At 45.9% G+C, this 16,359-nt stretch overlaps 1 long non-coding RNA gene across 1 annotated transcript; it reads left to right on the plus strand.

The window, feature by feature from the left end:
• The first annotated feature begins 1,593 nt into the window (after nt 1-1,593).
• LOC144337541 (uncharacterized) lies at nt 1,594-15,746 on the plus strand. The gene is made up of 2 exons (XR_013410747.1): nt 1,594-9,188; nt 12,836-15,746. It is a non-coding gene; the product is annotated as an uncharacterized LOC144337541 (long non-coding RNA).
• Nucleotides 15,747-16,359: the final 613 nt, after the last annotated feature.

A 16,359-nucleotide genomic window follows, 5' to 3' on the forward strand; every position in this document is an offset into this window, starting at 1 on the left:
CTGGGACTACAGGCACGCACCACCACACCTGGCTAATTTTTGTATTTTTAATAGAGACGGGGGTTCACTGTGTTGGCCAGGCTGGTCTTGAACTCCTGACTTCATGGTCCGCCCACCTCGGCCTGCCAGTGTTGAGATTACAGGCGTGAGCCACTACGCCTGGCCTTTTCTGTGTTTGTTTGTTTTGTTTCCTTTTACCTTTAACGAAGACATAGATAAAATGCAGCTCAGGTACAGAAAGTGTCAACTTTCAGGTTGACTCCCAGATCGACAACAGGGTAGGACTTCTCATAGAGTGGTCCTTGGATCATCTGTATTGGAATCTTCGAGAATGTTTGTTAAAAACTGAGATCTAGGCCGAGCGCAGTGGCTCACGCCTGTAATCCCAGCACTTTGGGAGGCCGAGGCGGGCAGATCACAAGGTCAGGAGATTGAGACCATCCTGGCTAATACGGTGAAAACCCGTCTTTACTAAAAATACAAAAAGTTAGCCAGGCGTGGTAGCGGGCACCTGTAGTCCTGGCTGCTGGGGAGGCTGAGGCAGGAGAATGGCGTGAACCCAGGAGGCAGAGCTTGCAGTGAGCCGAGATGGCGCCACTGCACTCCAGCCTGGGCAACAGAGTGAGACTCTGTCTCAAAAACAAACAACAATAACAACAACAACAAAAACCGAGATCTAGGCCAGGCGCGGTGACTCACGCCTGTAATCCCAGCACTTTGGGAGGCCGAGACGGGGGATCTCTTGAGGTCAGGAGTTCAAGACCAGCCTGGCCAACATGGTGAAACCCTGTCTCTACTAAAAATACAAAAATTAGCTGAGCATGAGAGTGTGCACCTGTACTCTCAGCTACTCAGGAAGCTGAGGTGGGAGAATTGCTTGAACCCGGGAGGCAGAGGTTGCAGTGAGCCGAGACTGCGCCACTGCATTCCAGCCTGGGCAACAGAGTGAGACTGTCTCAAAACAACAACAACAACAACGGCAACAAACAAAACAAAAAAACCTGAGATCTGTAGTTCTCACTTGGGCCAACTGAAAGAAGAATTTCTCAAACATTGATGTTTGAGACCTACTGAGTTCAGGCTGAATGTCTGGTTCTGGAAGGAAATGGAATCTTGGCTTCTTCAGTCACCACAGTTTGGGTCTTGTTCCTCTGTGAAATTAACAATGTAGGCCAGCGCAGTGGCTCACGCCTGTAATCCCAACACTTTGGGAGACCGCGGCAGGTGGATCACCTGAGGTCAGGAGTTTGACATCAGCCTGGACAACATGGTGGAACCCTGTCTCTACTAAAAATACAAAAATTATCTGGGCTTTGGTAGTGCACACCTGTAATCCCAGCTACTAGGGAGGTTGAGGCAGGAGAATTGCTTGAACCTAGGGGGTGGAGGTAGCAGAGAGCCAAGATCGCGCCACTGCACTCCAGCCTGGGCGAAAGAGCGAGACTTCGTTTCAAACAAACAAACAAACAAACAAACAAACAAAACCCAAAACAATAATGTGGTCCATGCTCTCTTTCTTTCTCTGGGCTCTTGGAGGGAGGGGTGGGGTGGGAGGACCACTTGCCTTTATACCAGAGAAGGCACTGTGAGGCAGCACCTCTTACATTTGTCTTTCATTGGTTTTTCTCCCCTGAGATGGGTTTCACTTCTCTCTCTGTCCTGTGGGGGAACTTCCCAGCTGAGGACCTTCATGTGGTTTGGTGCTGGGTTGGGCAATGAGCCCTGGGAGGGGAGCAGTTTTAGTTGTGACTTCTTTTGGGCCTGCCATGCTCTGCCATGGAGGTGGAGTGACATGAAGTTTAGCTGCTTCACCTCAATCTGCTCAAAAGTGGGGACTGGGCCGGGCGCGGTGGCTCAAGCCTGTAATCCCAGCACTTTGGGAGGCCAAGACGGGCGGATCACGAGGTCAGGAGATCGAGACCATCCTGGCTAATACGGTGAAACCCCGTCTCTACTAAAAATACAGAAAACTAGCCGGGCGAGGTGGCGGGCGCCTGTGGTCCCAGCTACTCGGGAGGCTGAGGCAGGAGAATGGCGGGAACCCGGGAGGCGGAGCTTGCAGTGAGCTGAGGTCCGGCCACTGCACTCCAGCCCGGCGACAGAGCAAGACTCCGTCTCAAAAAAAAAAAAAAAAAAAAAAAAAAAAAAAGTGGGGACTGCTGAGAGCAGTGGATGGGGGACAGTGGAATTGCAGCCTGGGATGTGAAACGGGAATCCTGTTACCTGCAGCTGCAGTCTTCACGTGTCCTCATCTTTTGTGACTGCCCTAGGGCCCTGAGCTGAGCAAGACAGACAAACAGGAGGAAGTATTAATCTTTCTGCTTCCACCTCATCCACTAGCAAGTTTGGAGGACCAATCCATTTATACCCACTGCCTTGGGTGCGGACATCAGAGAGTTTTACACAGCTCAGTTTTGGGGAAGTTCACACACTCTGGCCTCAGGAAGATTCAGAAGTGAAGGAAAGGCTCTGGGCTGGGAGTGAGGAGGCCTCGTTCTGTGTCAGCTAAGCTACCAACTTTCTTTGTTACCATGAGAAAGTCACTCGCTCACTCTGGACGGGAGTTTTCTTATCTGTAAACTGTTGGATTTGAGTGAGATCATCTTTTGTGTTCTCAAGTTCTGATTTTATGATTAGCAGTGGTAGGTTGCAGCAGGTGTGGCAGAGCCCCGAATGCGGCTTTGTCTGTCACGTGTGCCTCCCTCCCCAAAAAAGAACAAGTTGTGAGCTTTATTTGCATCTCTTCTTAAATAGCTCTGTGTTTCTGTGGGCTGAAGAGGCCCACTGTGGGTGTAGTGAGGAGAGTCTCTGGAGGCAGGAGCTTCCCTTGGCTCTGGGGAAGGAGGCCCAGTTGGTAGCTTCCCTGCCATTGCACAGACTTCTCATATGTTCTGGTAATGACGTGACTTCCCTCCCTGTTCTGCCTGCCTCTCTAATATTTAGTTTCTAGAGTAGGCTATAATTGTTTTGATAGATTTCCTAACTGTTTCCTGCCTATGTGTCTTTGAAGCAAATTGCAGGAAATTCTTTTCATAGCCGTCAGGGTCTCTGTTTCATATTTCCCCTTTTCCATAGAACCTGACAGATCCAGGGCACAGAGAGACACATGTGCATGCTACAGCTCCCAGTATTCATACAGATATGGTGAAGGGTGGGTGGAGGTATATTCTTACAGTTTGGTAAGTATTGTCTGGGGAGCTCCTGTAACACATGTGAGACTCTGAGTGCTGTGATAATGTCTTGTATGTCACTGCTACTTAAGAGTTTAAGGTGAAGCTTTGTGAGTGTATTACATGTGTCTGGTGCATGCGTGTGGGTCAGAATGTGGATCAGTGGCTGCTGATGTGCTGATGCTGAGAGAAAGTGATTTAGGAGCTGGGCTTGCTCTCTCTCTGTTTCTGCTTTTTGTGCAATGTCCTGGTAGCTTGTCAGAGGCTGGATAAGATGTTAGAAATTTTCTTAATCCAGTCCGAAATCCGCCTTGTTTTATTCCTGGGTATGAATCATGTGAGGGGTTGGGAGGTGGAGGATGAAATTCTCAGACCTTCTGAACAGTCCAAGGTCAGTTCTCAGAAATCAGATGTTGGTTGTTTAGCCATCACACCCTTGGATTTATGAGTTGGACCTAGAGGATTTGATCGTTTCTGTGACAGAGGTATCATCCTGTTCCCGGAAAACTGGCGACACGTTGACATGCAGGAACCTGGTCAGATTTATGGCTTGTTTCTAACCAACGTTTAGGCATTCTGCCCTTTAAAAACAAATTTCACTGATATTTTTCATGTATCTAACAAGGGCCAGGTCCTGAATTCTCAAAGATAAATAAAATAGGATCCCTTTCCTCAGGAACGAATGGTTTATCTTTTCTTGAACACGGTCTTCTGGGGCTAATTCTTCACAGTACCCAACTCTCTCTCTTGCAAGCCTTTGGGAGCTCTCGGAACCAGGCAGGCTAGCTCAGACACGCAGCAGCTGACACAGGAGAGTGGGGTGTGAGTCCAGCCCCTTGCCACTTTCTGACTCTCCCTTTTAGGACACAGTGGCCACGGGAAGGCAAGATACTGGGCTCCTTAAGAAAGGCTGTGGCGGGGAATGTGGTGGGGGTGGCAACTGCAGTTATCACTCAGCTTGCCCCTCAGCTCTCCAGATACAACAGCATGGCCTCAAGCACACCCAGAGGTGGAGAAAGAGTGCATGTTCCCTGGGGGACCAGAAGTGGGATTTGTTAGTTGTTCTTACAAACAGTAGTAGCTAGATGGCAGGGCAATTTGAGCCTTGTGGAGCCATCCCTAGGGAACTATAATTACTTCTCTCCATTCAGACTGGAATGCTGGGCAGTAGTTAAAGGGGGCAGGGCCAGGTATGGTGACTCATGGCTTTAATCCCAGCAATTTGGGAGGCTGAAGTGGGAGGATTGCTTGGGGCCAAGAGTTAGAGACTAGCCTGGCCAACTTGGTGAAACCTTGTCTCTACTAAAAATATAAAAATTAAGGCTGGGCATGGTGGCTCACACCTGTAATCCCTGTACTTTGGGAGGCCAAGGTGGGTGGATCATCTGAGGTCGGGAGTTTGAGACCAGCCTGGCCAACATGGTGAAACCCCCATCTCTACCAAAAATACAAAAATTTGCCGGGCGAGGTGGCACACGCCTGTAATCCCAGCTACTCAGGAGGCTGAGGCAGGAGAATTGCTTGAACCCGGGAGGAGGAGGTTGCAGTGAGCCGAGATCATGCCAGTGTACTCCAGCCTGGGTGACAGCGTGAGACTCCATCTCAAAAAAAGGGGGGAGGGGTATATGTGGAGAAAGATGCACAAGAAATGCTCAGTCCAGGCATGGTGACTCGTGCCTTTAATCCCAATCGTTTGGGAGGCCGAGGTGGGAGGACTCCTTGAGCCCAGGAGTTCAAGATCAGTCTGGGCAACATAGCGAGACCTTATCTCTTAAAAAAAAAAAAATTAAAAAATTTAGCTGAGTATGGTGACACATGCCTATAGTCCCAGCTACTTGAGAGGCTGAGGCAAGAAGATCACTAGAGCCTTGGTGGTCGAAGCTGCAGTGAGTCATGATTGCACCACAGCACTCCAGCCTGCGTGACAGAAGGCAGAGCCTGTCTCAAAATAAAAAATTAAAAAAGACATGCTCAGACCAACTGGTGCCAAGTTTTTGTCTGAGGCTCGTACATTAAGCTGCTGTCCCCTCCACCACACAGAGGCACAAAGGCAGTGGCAGCTGGGACTTCCTTCCCTGTTTTCTCCCATTCTTCTAATTCTTCATGATGCCCTTTCATGACTTCTTTCCTCTTTTAATACTGCTTTTGATATCATTTCAGCCTGATGTCACTTGTGTAAAATCACTGGGGGTAGGGTGAGTGAAAATTTTCCAAACGACACATTCTTTTTTTTCTTTTTTTGGGACAGAGTCTCACTCTGTTGCACAGGCTGGAGTACCCTGTCACAATCACGATGCATGGCAGTCACGACCTTTTGGACTTAAGTGATCTTCCTGCCTTAGCTTCCGGAGCAGCTGGCTCATGCCACCACATTTGGCTAATTTTTTGTAGAGACAGGGTCTCACTTTGTTGCCTACACTGGTCTCAAACTCCTGGGCTCATGTGATCTTCCTGTGTCAGCCTGCCAAAGTGCTAGGATTATGTACAGACTTGAGCTGCTGTGCTCAGCCCAAACCCCACATTCTTTTTTTTATTTTTATTTTTTAGTTTTTGAGACAGGGTCTGGCTATGTCACCAAGGCTGAAGTGCAGTGGTGTGAACACACCTCACCGCAGTCTCAACCTTCTGGACTCAAGCGATCCTCCCACCTCAGCCTCCTGGGTAGCTGAGACCACAGGTGTGTGCCACCACATGTGGCTAATTTTTTAACTTATTTTTGTAGAGACAGGGTCTTGCTATATTGTTCAGGTTAGTCTCTAGCTCCTGGGGTCAAGTGATCCTCCTGCCTCAGCCTTCCATAGTGCTGGGATTATAGGCATGAGCCACTGCGTCTGGCCCAAATCCCACATTTTTTTTTTTTTTTTTTGAGACGGAGTCTCTGTTGCCCAGACTGGTGTGCGATGGTGTGGTCTCGGCTCACTGCAATCTCTGACTCTTGGGTTCAAGTGATTCTCTTGCCTCAGCCTCCTGAGTAGCCAGGATTACAGGTGCCCACCACCACACCCAGCTAATTTTTGTTTGTGTTTTTAGTAGAGACAGGGTTTCACCATATTGGCCAGGATGGTCTCAAACTCCTAACCTCAGCTGATCCACCCACCTAGGCCTCCCAAAATGCTGGGATTACAGGTCTGAGCCACCATGCCTGGCCCCAAACCCCACATTCTTAATGGCAGCTCTGGGCCCTACATATTTTCACTTCTCCAGGGTGACCCTGGGAACTTAATTCTAACTTGGGTCCTGTGGTAGCTCTTTAACCACCCCAGCAGCTCCGTAAGTATAGTTCAGCTTGAGAGAAAGAGACAGAGAGGGAGACTTCAAGCACTGGGGGTTTGGTGCCTTTGGTGTCAGACAGACTGGACCTGGATTTAAATCCACTTTGTTCTCTATTATCTGTGTGATCTTGGGCAACTGACTTAAGCTCTCTAGGGCTCAATTGCAACATTCGTAAAATGAAGATGATATCATGTAATAGCTATAATAGCTACTGTATTGAGCACTTTATATTTATTAATATAGTTAATCCCCATACATCTCTAGGAATTAGGTACTATTGTAGTTGTCATTTCTCGGATAAGAAAACTGAGGCATAGAGAAGTTAAGCAGCATGCCCACATTAACACAATTCTTAAGTTGTGGAACTGGGATTCTGAACATGGAAGCCTGACCTCAGAGCCTGTGTCCTTAACTACTGCACTGGACTGTGGTCCACAGAATGTTAACAAGGATTGGGGGGGGGGTGGAAACAACAACAACAACAACAACAACAACAACAACAAAAACCCCCAAAACACAAACATTTAAAGCACCAGGTATAGAGCTTGGCAATCAGTTATTAAATTAAATAACTGATGGCAGTAAATGGCAGCTGTTGCCGCCAGGGTAGAAAAGCCTATTTTCCAAGCTGTGCTTCCCCACGGGCACATGGAGGATGTGGCCCTCAGTCAGGGCAAGGCAGGAGAGAGACGGGTCTTCCCGCTGTCCCGGGGTTTGCAAGGTGTCAGGGCTTCTCCCACTCCAACTCTGTTAGACACAGTTTGTTGGCAAAAGTCTTGTTTCCCTAATCCCAAAGTTGCCTGACAGGCCTAACAGGCCCCGAAAGGAAAACACAGGAGCAGGGTGGCCATAGGAAAGGGCTCCTTTCCAGTGAGCCAGTTGCTCAAGAATCACTTTTCTCACTGCTTCGGAGGAATCTGGCTTTTTGTATCCTGCTGTCTTACCCATTTGGTCAGGGCTCCCAGATAAGCTACCTGGGGAACAGAGTGGGGCCTCTGCCTAAATTGGCACAAGATGAACAGTCAGTGCCAAGAAACTAAGGAGACCCTGCAGGGACCTGGGGAAACCCAAATCTGGGCTTTAGAGGAAGGGAGCATCAAGCCTGCTTTGATTCCTTGTCGTGTATACTTTGGGCCTCTGCCTGGGCTTGTGAATGGCTTGGTCAGTCACTGAGCAGTTCCGGTGCACCTGTCCCATTCAAGTCACCAACTGGGTTAGAGGCAGCATGGTTTTTGGCTAAATATCTTTTTGGAAGCCGAGGAACCTGCATTTCACTATAGCTCTGCCACTTTTTAGTTAAGTTGTGTGATCTTGACAGTTTACTCTTTTCTGAGTCTCACTTTTCTCATTTGTGAGAAAATTATGAGGATCTTTTTTGAGACAGAGGCTCATTCTGTTACCAGGCTGGAATGCAGTGGCTTGATCACAGCTCACTGTAGCCTCATCTTCCTGGGCTCAAGCAATTTTCCCATCTCAGCCTCCTAAGTAGCTGGGACTACAGGTGTGCGACACCATGCCTGGCTAATTTTTAAATTTCTTGTAGAGACGAAGTCTCTCTGTGTTGCCCAGGCTCATCTGAAACTCCTGGGCTCAAGCAATCCTCCCACCTCAGCCACCTAAAATTCTGGAATTATAGGCATGAGCCACTGTGCCTGGCTGAATTATGAGGATCAAATGACATCACGTACACAAAGGCCCTAGAACAGGAACTTACACACTATAGGTGCTCAGTAAACACTCACAGTCACAGGTTAGGTGCAGTTGGGGGCTGTGGAAAAATATAAAGTACAATCTCTTGCCTTTAAGGAGGTTGCAGTCTAGATGGGATGAGAGGTAATAAGATAGAAAATCATGTAGATCACAATGTTGGGAATGCATGTAACATAATACTGGCTGGTTGTGCGCAGTGGTGTTATTGAAACCAATGATGTTTATCTGAGGTGCAATTATTGTGAATGGGAAACTTTCGCAATAACGTCAGCCAACAAGTGTCATGGACTGTGAAGGCTTTCGGAGTTCAGAGGTATGAGAGCTGCCCTATGAGCTAAGCCAGGGAAGGCTTTCTGAACAAGTGAGTTTTGCAAACCTGCAAAGGTTGGAGAAGAAGGTGGAGGGACACTCCAGAGAAAGAACAGAATGAGGCCAAGTAGCATCAGTTCAGAGGATAGGGAAGATTGGAACCAAGGGCTTGTAGGGGATATGAGAGGGAGATGAGATTGAATAGGTGGGTTGAGGTCAGGTTGTAAAGAGCTTTGAATGCTGTGCTAAGGAGTTTGGAATTTATCTGAAGGTTTTTGAGGAGGGGAATAACATTCATATTATGACCTTGATTTGGTGACGTATTCTTTTATTTCTCTGTGCCTTAGATCCGTCATCTATACAGTAAGAAGTTTGGATCATGTGATTGTAGAGGAGTTTCTCTAGCTAGAGAGTTTATGATTCTATGATACAGGAAGACTTTTATTTTTATCTTTGTTTACTTATTTATTTTTGAGATGGCGTCTTGCTCTGTCACGAGGCTGGAGTGCAGTGGTGTGTGATCTTGGCTCACTGCAACTTCCGCCTTCCCGGGTTCAGCAATTCTCACGCCTCAGCTTCCCGAGTAGCTGGGATTACAGACACATGCCACCATGCCCAGCTAATTTTTGTATTTTTAGTAGAGACGGGGTTTCACCATATTGGCCAGGCTGTTCTTGAACTTGTGATCTTCCCGTCTTGGCCTCCCAAAGTGCTAGGATTACAAGCGTGAGCCACCGCACCTGGCCAGGAAGATTATTTTAATGATAAAATGCAGAATTGGTATGAAGGGGAAAAACTGTAGGTGGAGGATTGTTTAGAAAGCCAGTGCAATATCAGGGAAGAAGCCTCTTGTGAGAGACTCTGTGTGGGTGAGGAAGGCCTTTATTGTATGTTATAGGTACTTTGACATTATAACTCTATTAACAGTTTTGAGTTCTGCAAGATACATCTCAGGAGACACCTAACTTGGGGCACCTGGAGAAGTGAATAAATTGATAAAATGTTTCAGGAAAGGAGTGATTATTTGGTAGACTTCAGGTTTATACCATTCCTGTTCTGAAATAACCTAAGAAGGGCAGAAATAACATTATTGCTTCTCTTTAGGTGTTTTGTATAGTTTTTCAATTTACAAAATAGTTTCACAGGCATTATCACATTTGCTTTTCACCAGAGTCTCCTGAGGGAGGTTAGGCAGGTGCTTTCTCAGAGTTTTTTTTTCCCCAAATTTAGGCCTCCTTGTTCTTTCTTTTCCTTTCTCTTTTCTTTTCCTTTTCCTCCTCCTCCTTCCCCCTTCCCTCTCCTCTCCCTCCTCTTCCTCCTCCTTCTTCTTTCTTCTCTTTTCTGTCTTCTTTCTTCTTTGTAGAGACAGAGGGTCTCCTCATGTTTCCCAGGCTAGTCTTGAACTCCTGGGCTTAATGATCTTCCCACCTGGGCCTACCAAAGTGTTAGGATTACAGGCATGAACCACTGCACCTGCAGTTACTGATTTTTTTAGTATCTGGCCAGATACTATTTATATTACAGATACGTATAAACCAAAAAGTATCTGAGACAGATCTCAATCAATGTAGAGGTTTATTTTGCCAAGGTTGAGGATGCACCTGGAGAAAAAGAGACCTGTTGCAGTAGAATCTGTGGCCTTGCTTTTTCCAAAGATGGTTTTGAGGACTTCAATATTTAAAGGAGAAACAGCAGGCAGGAGGAGGAGGAGGAAAGAAAAAGAAAAAGGAGGGTAGGCAGTGAGGCAAACAATTACATTCTTGGGAGGCTCCCAAGTAAATGTAACTGTTTTACATTAGCACTCAGTGAATTCACATTTTACATGTGAAAAAAAAGGAATGGGGGGGGGGAGTCAATTATGCATTTATCTAGTGCTCAACAGATCTACATTTTACATAAGATAATGTAAGCCTGTGAAATTACAGCTGTCTGTTTAGGAACAAAAAGAAGGCAGTTTCTGCATGACTCAGTTCCCAAGCTTAACTTTTCCCTTTGGCATAGTGAATTTGGGATCCCAGGATTTTATTTTCCTTTCACAAACTCAATACGTTGATTAAGTTTAACACTTTACCATGTGCCTCACACATGGAATCCAGTAAATGTTTGGTGCTATTCATTCATTCATTGAATTCCTTAATAAGCATGTAGTTTCCTGAATGCCTACTAGCTACAAAGCACTATATTAGGTACCGAGTGTATTAATGGGAATAAAAACATGGTGGCCCTTAAGGAGCTCATAGTCTTATAAGGGAGGCAAGTCAAACAGTTACAGAATAGAATGACAAGCATGGGCTGGGCACAGTGGCTCACGCCTGTAATCCCAGCACTTTGGGAGGCTGAGGCAGGCGGATCACCTGAGGTCAGGAGTTTGAGACTAGCCTGGCCAACATGGAGAAACCCCGTCTCTATTAAAAATACAAAAATTAGCCAGGCGTGATGATGGGCACCTGTAATCCCAGCTGCTTGGGAGGCGGAGGCAGGAGAATTGCTTGAACTCGGGAGGTGGAAGTTGCAGTGAGCTGAGATCGTGCCACTGTACTCCAGCCTGGGCAACAAGAGTGAGATTGTGTCTCAAAAAAAAAAAAAAAAAAAAAAAAAAAAGAATGACAAGCGTTATGATTAAAGGACAAAACAAGTGTTGTAAGAGCACAGGGGAGGGCTCACTAACTCATCCTGGGATGAGAATGCTGAGAACAGTGAAACATTTTCTTTTCTTCTTTTTTCTTTCTATTTTTAAGAGCTAAGTTCTGAAAGAGGAGTAGAAATTGAGAGGAGGGCTGTCTAGGCAGAGGGAACAATACATGCAAAGTCAGTGATGTGAGGGAGTGCAAAGTCAGTGATATGTTCGGGGAACTGCAAGTAGCTGAGCCTGTTGTCACAGATAGTACACAGGGACAGTGATTAGAAATAATCAGGGACCAGATTATGAAGAGCCTGGTATGCTTGGTGAAGAAGTTTAGATTTTATCCTCAAGGTGATGGAGAACTACACCTAGATTTTAGGCAGGGGATTGATGTAACCACCCAATGGGTTCTTCCTGCCCGCTGCACAAATAATGACCACAGCATTGCAATAAAGAAAGAGTTTATGGGGGTGGGACAAAAGAGTTTAATTGACACAAGGCTGGCCACACCACATGGGAGATGGAATTGTTATTTGAATCAGCCTCATCTTCAGCTCATAGGTTAGAGGTTTTTCAAAGGCGTTTAGGGGAAGGGGTTGGAGTGGCCATGTAATGGGTGCTTGCTGCTGATTGGTTTGGGTGGAGATGAAATCATAGGGTCTTGAAGCTGCTCTCTTGAGCTGAGTTGCTTCTGGGTAGGGCCACAGGAGTGGAGTTGGCAGGTCCAGGTAGAGCTCTGGGTGTCAGACATGCAAAAAACCTGAAAAGATATCTCAAAAGGCCAATTTACAACAGTGATGTTATGTGCAGGGCATATCTGGTGACCAGTCTACAGCTTAGCAGAATTCAGGTTCCTCTCCTCCCCCTAGACCGATGGCCATTCATTAACTTTACAAAGGTGGTTGAGTTTTGGGGAAGGTTTCTTATCATTTAAACTATAAGCTAAATATCTCCCAAAGTTAGTTTAGCCTAAGCATAAGAATGATTACGGAAAGACAAGATGGGGGAGCATGGTTAGATAAGATCTCTTACTGCCATATTTTTTTCATTGTTATAATGTTTCCAAAGGCAGTATCATTGACATTAGCAGACTTGTGTTTTCGGGTGATCTCTTTGACTGTCAAAGTGGAGGACAGATTGAATCAGTGAGTTGGGGGAAGATGAAGCCCAGAAGCAGGATAAGTTGCATTAGCTGTGATTGCTGCTTTCTTCTGTGGGATGCCCCTTTCCATCTTCAGGGATCTTGCCTGTGATACTTGTCATAGCACCAGGCAAACAGAAGGCATTTTACATCATGTGTTGGTTAGCTCCACTGCTGTGGCTTGCGCTAACAGTGACTGGGCATTGATTTGAAAGTAAAGTGAGCACCCTTTTTCCTGTGGTCACAAATCAGGCAAAATTGCTTTCTTGGTTAGAACTGACATGGAAGATATATATACACACACACATACACATACACACACACACACACACACACACACACACAGTTTTTGAGACAGAGTCTCACTCAATCGCCCAGGTTGGAGTGCAGTGTTGTGATCTTGGCTCACTGCAGTCTGCCTCCTGGGTTCAAGCAATTCTCCTGCCTCAGCCTCCTGAGTAGCTGGGATTACAAGCGTGTGCCACCACGCCCAGCTAATTTTTGTATTTTTAGTTGAGATGAGATTTCACCATGTTGGCCAGGCTGGTCTTGAACTCCTGACCTCAAATGATCCCCCTACCTCAGCCTCCCAAAGTACTGAGATTACAGGCGTGAGCCACCGTGCCCGGCCAGAAGATATGTTTGGCTCTTCTCAAGATGTCTCCATAGGCATTTTCCATTTTGTGAAGAGTCTTTGTTCCAAAGTTGACAGTGGCTTCCTTTAGGGCAGGAAACATATTTTTACTCATTTTTGTAGTCTCTGGACTTATCACAATACATGATACATACTAGGCAATGATAGATATTAGTTTCATGAATTTGAAATTGATTGTTTTGTATTTGAAATATGTTTCATGAAATATGCTGTAAATGTTGATTAGGTGCTCAGATTCCTCTTCAAAAGCCTTTTAAATCTAGAGCCTAATGGGGTACTGGACATATCTAAGGCCTGAGAAGGAGGCAAGCTCTAGGAAATGGCAGGAATTAGCAGAATGGAAGTAAGTTACTTCCCAGAAGTATTTAGCAGTTGAACTGAAACAGTTTCAGAAAGATTCTGGGCCAAAGGTTTTTAGAAAGACCTACTGGGGAGATTGGGAAGTTCTGAAATCCTTTTGCTATCTCCTGTTATACAAATCGCTTTTGTTCTTCCTCATATACTTTAAAATACATTTGGCTGGCACAGTGGCTGATGCCTGTAATCCCAACACTTTGGAAGGCCAAGGTAGGAAGACTGCTTGAGGCCAGGAATCCAAGAGCAGCCTGGACAACAAAGCAAGATCTCCATTAAAAAATCAGCCAGGTGTGGTGGCATGCACCTGCTGTCCCAGCTACTTGGGAGGCTGAGGTGAGAGGATCACTTAAGCCCAGGAGGTCAAGGCTGAGTGAGCCATGATTGTGCCACTACCCTCCAGCCTGGGTGACAGAGTGAGACCTTGTCTCTGGGAAAAAAAAAAAAAAGAATAAAATTGGCAGGGTGTGGTGGCCCACACCTGTAATCCCAGCACGTTGGGAGGCTAAAGTGGGAGGATCACTTGAGCCCAGGAGTTCTAAAGCAACCTGAGCAATGTAGTGAGACCTTGTCTTTTTTTTTTTTTTTTTTTTTTTTGAGACAGAGTCTCACTGCGTCGCTAGGCTGGAGTGCAGTGGTGCGGTCTCGGCTCACTGCAACCTCCGCCTCTTGGGTTCAAGTGATTCTCCTGCCTCAGCCTCCCCAGTAGCTGGAACTATAGGCATGCACCACCACACTCAGCTAATTTTTGTATTTTTAGTAGAGACAGGGTTTCACCATGTTGGCCAGGATGGTCTCGATCTCTTGACCTCGTGATCCACCCACCTCGGCCTCCCGAAGTGCTAGGATTACAGGCGTGAGCCACCATGCCTGGCCGAGACTTTGTCTTTACAAAAAATAAACAAAATTAGCTGGGCATGGTGGTACACACCTATAGTTGCAGCTACTTGAGAGGCTGAGTTAAGAGGATCACTTATGAGCCCAGGAGGTCAAGGCTGCAGTGAGCCGAGATCGTATCACTGCACTCCAGCCTGGGCAACAGAGTGAAACCCCATCTAAATATAAATAAATAAATAAATAAATAACAGTTAAATTAGATGACTTGCCATGGTTTCCTGATTCTTTGTCTTTTTATGTTTCCTTTTTTCGTTAGCAATGTTTTCTCCTTTATGCCATTATCATCATTCTTCAGTGCCCTGCTGAAATGCTTTTCATGAAACCTTATGGAAAAAATAATCTCTCCCTATCCAAGTCATCTCAATTTTTAGACTAAGTACCCTTGTGGTACTTAATGCTCTCTACCTAGAATTATATATGGGTTATCATTCTTACACTAGAAGGAAGGAATCGTATGTAATTTAGCTATGAGTATTCCAGAGTGTCTAGCACAGGTCTTTGTAAGTGTTGAATGGACAATGTGGCTGAGCTGTATTACTAACTTAGTGTTATGGTTACTTTTACTTGTCAACCTAGCTGGACCATGACGTTGCCAGGTATTTGGTCAGATATTATTCTGGGTGTTTCTTTCTTTCTTTTTTTTTTCTTTTTTCCCAAGATGGAATCTTGCTCTGTCACCCAAGCTGGAGTGCAATGGCGTGATCTCGGCTTACTGCAAACTCCACCTCCCAAGTTCAAGCAATTCTCTTGCCTCAGTCTCCTGAGTAGGTGGGATTACAGGCTCATGCCACCACGCCTGACTAATTTTTGTATTTTTAGTAGAGATGAGGTTTCTCCATCTTGGCCAGGCTGGTCTCGAACTCCTGACTTCATGATCCGCCTGCCTTGTCCTCCCAAAGTGCTGGATTACAGGCCTGAGCCGCTGCTCCCAGCCTATTCTGGGTATTTCTGTGAAGATATTTTTGCATGAGATTAAAATTTAAATTGATAGATTGAATAAAGGAGATTGCTCTCCCTAATATGGGTGGGCCTCATCCAATCAGTTGAAGGCCTGAATAGAACAAAAAGACTTATCCTCCCTTGAGTAAAGGAATTCCTCCTGCCTGACCACTTTTCAACTGGGATATTGGCTTCTTCCTGTCTCCAAACTCAAACTGAATCATCAGCTCTTGAGCCTTGCTGGCCTTTGGACTGAAACTGAAACTATACAACTGGCTCTCTTGGGTCTCTAGCTTTCCAGCTCACCCTGAAGCTCTTGGGGCTTGTCAGCCTCCATAATTGTGTGAGACAATTCTTTATAATAAAGCTCTTTTTATATACAAACACACACACACGGTTGGTTCTGCTTCTCTGGAGAACCCTACTACACTTGGGTTCTAAATGTTAGAAATATCCCAGGGAAGGGAAAAGAGTTATCTACCATTCCTGGCACAGGATTAACATGAGGCACACTTTAAAATGATGCTCTTCTTATAAACTCTTCTCCCTCTTCTAAGATTTAAGGTATATAGGACTTTGATGCTACCCTTATCCCTCTACTTTAATATCTGATCCAGGCCTATCTTGTTTCTCATTTATGGCCGAAATTTCCTTTGCTTTTGAGTCATTTTCCCAACCCTACCCCATTCCCATTAAAGCTCCCAACTCAGTGTGTTAGATGGAAGCTAGGTGGTGGGGGAAAAGCAGTTTTACAAGTGATTCATGTATAGCTGAAAGCTCTGTAATCTTCTCAGAACCATTTGCTAAATGAATTAGATGAAATATCGTGTAGTTTAATAAAGTGGGATGAAAATTTTAGGCACAGTGGGGGCAAAATCTTTGAGTAACTGTCCAATGGGAGTTACTCAACCCTACCTGGAGTCAGTCCTAGGGTTAGCATTCCTGTGCGCTTACTGCTTTGACAGATTCTTCCCTTTTCCATCTTTGAAACTGCAGTTTCGCCGGTGCGGTGGCTCACGCCTATAATCCTAGTACTTTGAGAGGCTGAGGGGGGCGGACCACCTGAGGTAGGGAATTCGAGACCAGCTTGACCAACATGGAGAAACCCTGTCTCTACTAAAAATATGAAATTAGCTGGGCATGGTGGTGCATACCTGTAATCCCAGCTACTCAGGAGGCTGAGGCAGGAGAATTGCTTGAACTCAGGAGGCAGAGGTTGTGGTGAGCCGAGATCGCACCACTGCAGTCCAGCCTGGGCAACAAGAGCCTCCATCTCAAAAAAAAAAAA

The sequence above is a fragment of the Macaca mulatta genome, chromosome 19, assembly GCF_049350105.2.
Source record: "Macaca mulatta isolate MMU2019108-1 chromosome 19, T2T-MMU8v2.0, whole genome shotgun sequence".
NCBI classification, from domain to species: Eukaryota; Metazoa; Chordata; class Mammalia; order Primates; family Cercopithecidae; genus Macaca; species Macaca mulatta.